Source organism: Pan troglodytes, chromosome 2 (genome assembly GCF_028858775.2).
Source record: "Pan troglodytes isolate AG18354 chromosome 2, NHGRI_mPanTro3-v2.0_pri, whole genome shotgun sequence".
NCBI classification, from domain to species: Eukaryota; Metazoa; Chordata; class Mammalia; order Primates; family Hominidae; genus Pan; species Pan troglodytes.
The window spans coordinates 77,171,303-77,180,083 of record NC_086015.1 but is presented as its reverse complement, the minus strand read 5'-3'; the positions used below and the strand labels follow the sequence as shown (position 1 = coordinate 77,180,083).

At 42.4% G+C, this 8,781-nt stretch overlaps 1 pseudogene; it reads left to right on the top strand.

Moving 5' to 3' along the window:
• Positions 1–216: 216 nt before the first annotated feature.
• Positions 217–1,204, top strand: LOC100608205 (G patch domain-containing protein 11-like; annotated as a pseudogene).
• Positions 1,205–8,781: the final 7,577 nt, after the last annotated feature.

Below are 8,781 nucleotides of genomic sequence, written 5' to 3'. Positions count from 1 at the left end.
CCCCATGAGCTGAACCCAATCAGGTGCCAAAAGACAAGGGAGCCCACTGATAAGGTTCAGACAGGTCAGCCTCCCAGGACATAGAGCAGAGTGGAAGGAGGGAACATAGTGTAGGTTAGAGGAGCAAACAGAAAACATCCACCACACCTAGTTCTCCAATTCTGAGAATTTAAGAAACGATTAAAAATGGTAGGGAGCCGAGGCCCTGAAGTCCATCGCCGGTCGGTGCACGCTTGTGCAGCACGCACTCCCTGGAGCTGAACCAGGGTGAGTAGAGAGCTGTCAGATGCTATAGCCATATGAAGTTGAACATGGCAGAAGAAGAGGACTAACATCTGATTCCTTCATTAATGTCCAAGAAGATATCAGACCAGGCTTGCCAATGCTAAGGCAAATCCGGGAAGCCCGTGGAAAAGAAGAAAAGCAACAGGAAGCTAACTTGAAACACAGGCAGAAGAGTTTAAAAGAAGAAGAACAAAAAAGACGTAACAATGGGTTGAAGAATGCACTAGGCTGTGAAACAAAGGGTTTGCCTTGCTCCAAAAGATGGGCTATAAAAGTGGTCAGGCACTTGGCAAGGGTAGGAGTGGTATTGTTGAACCCATTCCTCTCAATATCAAAACAGGGAAAAGTGGCATTTGGTCATAAGGCATCATTAAAACGGAAAGCAGAGGAAAAATTAGAAAGCTACGGAAAAAAGATTCACATGAATAACCAAGCTGAAGAAAAAGCTGCAGACCAGTTTCGAATGCGACTTAAAAATAAGCAAGATGAAATGAAGCTAGAAGGAGATCACAGAAGAAGCCAGCGAGTCTGTCAACAATTGGACACCCAGAAAAATATTCAGGTTCCCAGGGAAGCATGGTACTGGTTGAGGCTTGAAAAGGAGACTGAAGATGAAGAAGAAAAAGAACAGGATGAAGATGAATATAAGAGTGAAGATTTAAGTGTACTGGAAAAATTACAAATATTGACTAGTTATTTAAGAGAAGAACTTCTGTATAGTATTTGGTGTGGAACAGCCTATGAAGATAAAGAAGACCTATCTTCAAATTGTCCAGGACCAACTTCTGCAGATCATGACTAAGATTATTCCCAATAAACTGGAAACTTGAAAAATGTTATTATTTCCTAGGGATAGACAATTCAGCAGTTAGAAATCCCAAATTTTTTATGCCAGTAAAGAAAGAGGGACTTTATATAATGTTTTCTTCTTTTTGTACTTTAGAATGTGAGAGTTCACTGACTTGAAAAAGATAATGCAATGCCATTTCAGAACACAAGTGTCATAGAGATGGACAGTTACAGTTTATTGCTGTATTGTGATAGGTGAGGGGTTTAAGGACACCAACGGGTAACTCTCTTATTCCCCTCTTCACTTTGGAACAAATTGAGAAATAAGAAACAGGAGTCAGAGGAAGAGAAAAATACCCACTTTATCAGTGAATAAGCTGAAATAGAGAAGGCTGAATTTTTCTCCAGTCAGACACTGTAATATTTCTCCCTGATTGGAGAGAACTGCGGGCCTCTGCCTTGTTGGGGCAGAGCTCATCTTTGCATTCTGAGACCAGTTAGCTTTCAAGGTCCACCAAGGGCTGGACCACACATGCTCAGTTCCTTCTTGTATCACCCATGGGATGAGACAGTTCTTTGTTGGGAAGGAATGAATGAGGGTTCAGAGAGCTTTTTCCTACACTTCTCGCTTTGGAGGAGCAAGGAGAAGTTCCCTTCCCTCCATCCAAGCATGAAGAGGAGGGGAAACGTATTCCCCGCAATAAGACTGATGTCAGAGGAAATGTTCCACCAATACTACTAAATTCTAATCCATTTTACAGACAAAATAACTGTGATAATTTGTGGTAAAATCATGAGTTTTCATGACAATGTCTACATCCATTAAATGTGATCTATTGGAAGTTTTGGCTATAGCAACTTAAGAATTGTGAGGAAACTCAAATATCATGTGATCCAAGTACTTACTGAATTTGGAAACCCCTTGATAGCATTCCCAGTGAGTGGTAATTCAACCTTTGCTTTTATTCTTCCCACCACAGAGAGCTCACTGCTTTAAAACCATTCCAGGCCAGGCGCCGTGGCTCACACCTACAATCCCAGCACTTTTGGAGGCAGAGGCGGGTGGACCATGAGGTCAAGAGATCGAGACCATCCTGGCCAACATGATGAAACCCCATCTCTACTAAAAATACAAAAATTAGCTGGGCATGGTGGCGCATGCCTGTTGTCCCAGCTACTAGGGAGGCTGAGGCAGGAGAATTGCTTGAACCCGGGAAAGCAGGTTGCAGTGAGCCGAGATCGTGCCACTGCACTCCAGCCTGGCAACAAAGCAAGACTCCATCTCAAAAAAAAAAAAAAAATCCATTATTACTGGGTAGCCCTAAATTATTTTCATTGTTTTCTCTTAAACTGGAATCTGCTTCCCTGTAATTTTACTGAATACAGCTAAGGACATACCATGTGGCATACTATGACAGAGCTCCATCCAGGGTGAGGCATCAAAATCATGAACCTTTTTAAAAGTTCATATGCTCAGATGTCTCTCCTAGTGACTGATTTTGATTTATCTAGTCTAAAGTAGTTCCTGGATATCTATATCTGTATTTATTTTGAAGTCCCAAGAATGAATGACAAGCACCTGAGGATAAGAACTAGCGCTGAGATTAAGTATGGTGCATCACTATTCTTTGGATAGAGTTGTGATCACCTGTGTCATTTTATAGCTCACCTTTTAGTTGCATTGAGCAAGAGATCAACCTCTTTTTTTTATTAGAAACAGCATACATAAGAAAATCACAAAAACTAACCTGTACTTGCTAGGGTAAGATAATCAGTAGTACAACTTGTATTAATCTCTGACCTAATAGGACCTAATTCACTTTTCAAGTTTAACTTAGGGACCTTTACAAAATAATAATAAAAGGATCCCACCCCAAGAGATTCTGATGCTACTGGTCACTATGACTTGGGCATCAGTGGCCTTGATTCTAAAATGCAGCCTAGCTTGAGCCACTAATCTAGTTAACTTCTGGGCCTCAGTTCTTCATCCAGAAAACTAATCATTATTTTTATGAATATAAATATATATATATATGTGTGTGTATATATATATATGTGTGTGTATATATATATCTCTCTCTAAGTTTATATGGTTGGATGCTATTGTTTAATAATTTTTTTTTTGTTTAAAAAAATTATAAAATTGGCTGAGCACAGTAGCTCACTCCTGTAATCCTGGCACTTGAGGAGGCCAAGGCAGGCAGATCACTTGAAGCCAGCAGTTTGAGACCAGCCTGGCCAACATGGTGAAACCCCGTCTCTACTAAAAATACAAAAACTAGCTGGGCATGGTGGCACACGCCTGTAATCCAGCTACTCAGAAGGCTGAGGCATGAGAATTGCTTGAACCTAAGAGGCAGAGATTGCAGTGAGCTGAGATCATGCTACTGCACTCTAGCCTGGGTGACAGAGCAAGGCCCTGTCTCAAAAAATATATATATATAATTACATTAGTAGCTATTAATAAAATAGAGGAGTACATTTTACCCTTGCAATTACAGTCAATATTTTGGTGTCACTTCAGCCAACATTCCAACATTCAGTCAAATCCCAAAGCCAAATGGATATCTTCAGATGGAATCGAGATAGACAGGAACTGGCTTCCCTTTCTCCTCTTACTGACTATGGGGACAACATACACCTGCTCACTGACCTAAAAAATTTTAAATATGTTCATGACAATTATGCTAAGAATGCAGAATAACACTGATGGAACCCAGGATTGTGGTCTACATTTACAGGCCTAGGACTAGAACTAGACCAGCTTAGAGAGTGGGAGATATCCCTCCGTTCTTGTCCATCAAAGGATAAAAATATAGGCTTTCGGCCGGGCGCAGAGGCTTGCTCCTATAATCCTAGCACTTTGGGAGGCTGAGGCAGGCAGATCACGAGGTCAAGACAGCGAGACCATCCTGGTCGACATGGTGAAACCCCGTCTCTACTAAAAATATAAAAATTAGCTGGGCAAGGTGGCAGGGGCCTGTAGTCCTAGCTACTCGGGAGGCTGAGGCAGGAGAATCGCTTGAACCAAGGAGGTGGAGGCTGCAGTGAGCTGAGATCACACCACTGCACTCCAGCCTGGTAACAGAGCCAGACTCTGTCTCAATAAATAAAAAAAAAAAAAATACAGGCTTTCAGCTGGGTGCGGTGATGCAGACCTATTTTCCTAGCTACTCAAGGGGCTGAGGTGGGGAATCCCCTGAGCCCAGGAGTTTGAGACCAGCCTGGGCAACATAGTGAGAGAGCCCCATCTTAAGGAAAAAAAAATCAGGTTTTCAATATGAGTAAAAACTTATTTTTAGGCCTTTTATGACTTTCTAAATAGGTAATAATGAACACCGAGGGAAGTAAAACATTGAAAAGAATTTTAAAATTTGTTTTAGAACATTCATATGAAATTTGAAACTGCAAAACAATGTAAAATTTAATGCCATGTCATTTATTTTTGTGTATATTGTGTTATGTTTATTTTCAAAGTCCTATCTAGAAATTCTAAAATGTCTTTTCTTAATTAAAAATCAAAAATACTGTCGTTTCTGAAATTCAAAATAAATACTTTAACATACAAGAAAAATTTAAATTAAAATGGTAAATCAACCCTAGAAGTCCACAAGTCAGCTTTCATTTAAAAGGAGGTTGCTTCTCTGCACATCATTGAAGTTTGTAAAATTACATCCCAAGTACCTTCCTAATGTTCATACCAGACCCATTGCCTGCCCTGGCCTCTTATTGCTGGGCTCATTAACTCAACAAATGCTTATTTATATCCCACCATGGTCAGAGAACTGTACTGGTGCAAAGTGGCTGAAGAAAGGGCAGTTCATTGGAAATGTCAGACCTGAGCCTCATGTCTCCATCAGGAAACAACTAATGCACGTGGATAAAATAGCACTCTCCTCAGCCATCACCAGTGTGAGGACAGTATCACAATAATAGCTTCAATGTCAGTGGTTCACGTCCACCTTGCCCCTGCAGGATTCCATCATTGTCTCTGCAGCTGTATCTAGGTATCAGCAAGAGTCTTAAATACCTTTGCTTGGGTATCCCTTCCTCTATTCTCTTATTTCCAAGGGGAGGCTTCTTCCCTATTGCCTGGAAGGGAACAGCAGTAGAGTGACCCCCTTCATCTCTTACCTGCTCCTCCCCTTGGAAGGAGGAGTAATGAATATGATTGGTGAGATGGGCCCAGCTGACATCCCTTGGGCCACCTTTGTCCTGGGCAGGGCCACTGCACTAAGCAAGGACAGCAGGAGCCACCTACTCTTGCCAAGCATGGTGGTTGCTTGTGCCACTTGCTCCTTCTGGTAATCAGATGAAGTACAGCCTGCTGCAGGCCAGCCTGGCCAACCTTCCAATTTACCAGTTCCAGTTCTTTAGCCTGCAACTAAATATGCAAATCAAAGTCATGTGAATCCCAAGGTCTATGTGAGAGAGAGAAGCTCCGTTGCCAACTGACCTAAGCCCATAGGGCTGCTCAACATTATCAGATTTGGAACAAGGAGGCAACATTGGTCAAGCCAAACTTTAAAGGCAGCGGGGAGCTAAGTGGCTCCTCCCCCACAGCTCACTGCTATGTAGCATGTTAGAACAAAAACAAGTCTTAGACCAAATTTTCTGTTTGTGTAATCATTTCTTAGAGCATGTGGGCTCAAAATAATCATGCAACCTGTTCTGTAAACTCAGAGACATCTTGTTTTCTATACTTGGGCTCTCCAATAAGAAAACTTCAAGAGAATTTCATTCATTTGTAATCAATTCCCTTCTAGTTGGATCAAACAACAGGTGCCTCTGAGAACTGGAGGACACAGAGCTAAGTGACCTTCTAACCTTCAGTTTGTGCTGTCATATTATCCTGGCCGGAGTCTTAAACCTCCTTGACTCAAAGGTGGTGATGCCTGCAAAGTCTTTCTGGCAAGCAAATATTTTTAACCAATCACTCATCCGGTGAAAATTATTATTTCTACACATCCCTTATACAAATAAAAACCCCTCATTGGAGATTTCAGATCAAGATATTTGAAGCCACCTCTGAAAGGTGGATTCCTCATTAGGCTCTTTCAAATCCCAGCTAATTACCCAAAGAGTGGGAATTTCAGATGAGAATTATGATGGATTGGAGCTGGCTGAACATTTTTTTTTTATGCTCCTCTGTTTGGAAATCTAATTCCCCTCCCTCTGAAACTAGGCCAATAGGATATAGACAGATAGAAATAGAAATAGAGATACAGAGACAGAGAGAGAGAGAGAGAAAGGCAGGGAGCGATTTTAAGGAATTGGCTCATGAAATTGGGGAGGCTGACAAGTCGAATCTATGGGGCAGACCAGCAGGCTGGAGACTCAGGGGAGAAATGCTATCATTCATGTTCAAAGGCAGTCAATGGGCAGAATTCCCTCTTCCTCAAGGGAGAACAGTCCTTTTTCTCTCAAGGCCTTCAACTAATTGGATGACTCCCACCCTCACTAGAGAGGGCCATCTGCTTTACTCTGAAAGTCTGATGTAAATGTTAATCTCATCTTTAAAAGATATCTTCACAGAAACATCTAGAATAATGCTTGAACAACTCTCTGGGTACTGCAGCCTAGCCAATTTGACACAGAAAGTCCACCATCACAGTCAGCATTGGTGGCAGGAGATGTGATGTCGCATGACTTCGAGGGCTAAGTGATAAGAAGCCTTGAAACCTTGGCATGGGTCTCCTGGAATGCTCTCTTGGAAGTCTGGCTCCCTGAGATCACCATAATGTGAGGAAGCCCAAGCTAGCCCCGTGGGGAGACCACATGGAGAAAGAGATGCCCAGCTAGTCTCATTGTTCCAGCCATCCCAGCCCAAGCACTGGACACACAAAATAAATCATCTTGGATGTCCAGGCAGATGAGACTTCAGATGCCTCCAGCCCCCACTGCCATCAGGCTGCAAGCACATGAAAGACTCTGAGAACTGCCCAGCTGATCCCATTCAACCACAGAACCATGAGAGAGATTCATATATTGCTTTCTAACTCACCAAATGTTAGGGTGGATTTCTATGTAAAAAATAGGTAAACAGACTACGAATACTTGAAATATTAACCTACACTCCCAGGGTACATATTAAACTTAACTTCACACATATGCACATCATCGACACCAAAGTATTTTAAGAAAATTACAGCCAGTATAACTGTCCTGCCACATGCTCTATATATTCTGAGCCCATTTGCCTCCTGTGTCTGTTTCCAACAAGTGAAGGACATGGAAGGGTGTGAGGGGGTTAGATAGGACCCAAAACCATCAACAGGGGCCCACACATCTTCTCCAACAGCACTAAAGTGTCTGCCAGGCCCTGCCAATAACATAACAGGTGTGCTTACAGTGTGTAGAATAAAACACAGGTGGGTTGCCTGTGGGGTAATGAGGGAAGAATGTCTCTTTATCTCTTTTATGTCCAGCTCTGTCAGAGAGATACCCCAGAGTTTGTAGAGAAAAACTCTTCCTTCTCTACCTGTTGCTCTGCACTCTAAGGCTACAGAGAAGCCAATAGGAGCTGGGAGAAATCAGGTGTCAGGCACCATGCCATTATCTGATAACTGAGCTTTCTCTAACAAGGCCAGGCTCTCCATACCTGGTTCTCCTATTTCATCAGGATGAATTGTTCCCCAGGAGGGGCCTCAGCCCTTATGCAAATTGGCTTTCCAGGGTGCCCACTCCATCAGCACAGACATGGCCAGACTTTCTTAATTCCTCTTAGACTCAATCTAGAAGCTCTGCTTCCCATAAATGAAATGGTGGCAAATACTGACAATCTAACAGATTAATCAGTGTAACAGAGTGACCCTGGAGTCAGAATTTAAATTTATTTTTTAGCAAGAAGCTGACAGCTGCTTCTTTATAGAGCAAGGTTAGCAACTCAAATGGCTCCAAGCAGGGGAGATATTAAAAATATTTAACAACTGGAACCACCTGAGCCCAGTGGGCTCAGAGCAGGCCCTGTCAGCCATAGATATCAGCCCTGCTCATACAAACCAGGCAGGTAAGTGGGAGGAATGGACACGTGGGGGCTGTGGAAGAGGACAGTTCACACTTCATGTAAAGAAGAAGCTGCTATCCAGCTCCAGGCAATGGAGGACATGGGAATGGAAGCCTAATGTTATCAAAAAAAAAAAAAAAATAGAATATTTTTTTCCCAGAGAGGCTGCCATGAAATTTGTGAAATTTCCTGATTTAAATGTTAGCAACTAGTTTGAATATTTACAAAAATATCTTTGCAAGCTGCTATGGTCTGAATGTTTGTGTCATTCTCCCAAAATTCATATGGTGAAATTCTCACCCCCAAGGTGATGATATTAAGAGGTGTGGCCTTTGGAGAGGTGGATTAGGTCATGAGCGCGGAACTCTCAGGCACAGGATTAGTGCCTTATCAAGGGGGCTGGGGGCAGGGTGGGTGGGGTGGCTCCTTCACTCCTTTCGCTGAGTGAGGAACCAGAAGGCAGCCATCTGCAGCCTGGAAAAGGGTCCTCACCAGAACCTGACCATCCTTATCTTGGATTTCCCAGCCTCCAGAACTGTAAAAAAATAAATATCTTTTGTTTAGAAACCACCCTGTTTATGTATTTTGTTATGGCCAGAATGGAATAAGATACAGGCCAAACCACATACATGACCTTCATGCTATCATTGTTACTGCTTTTCGAAAGGCAGGCCCAGAAAACTGTCATTATTCTATGTAGG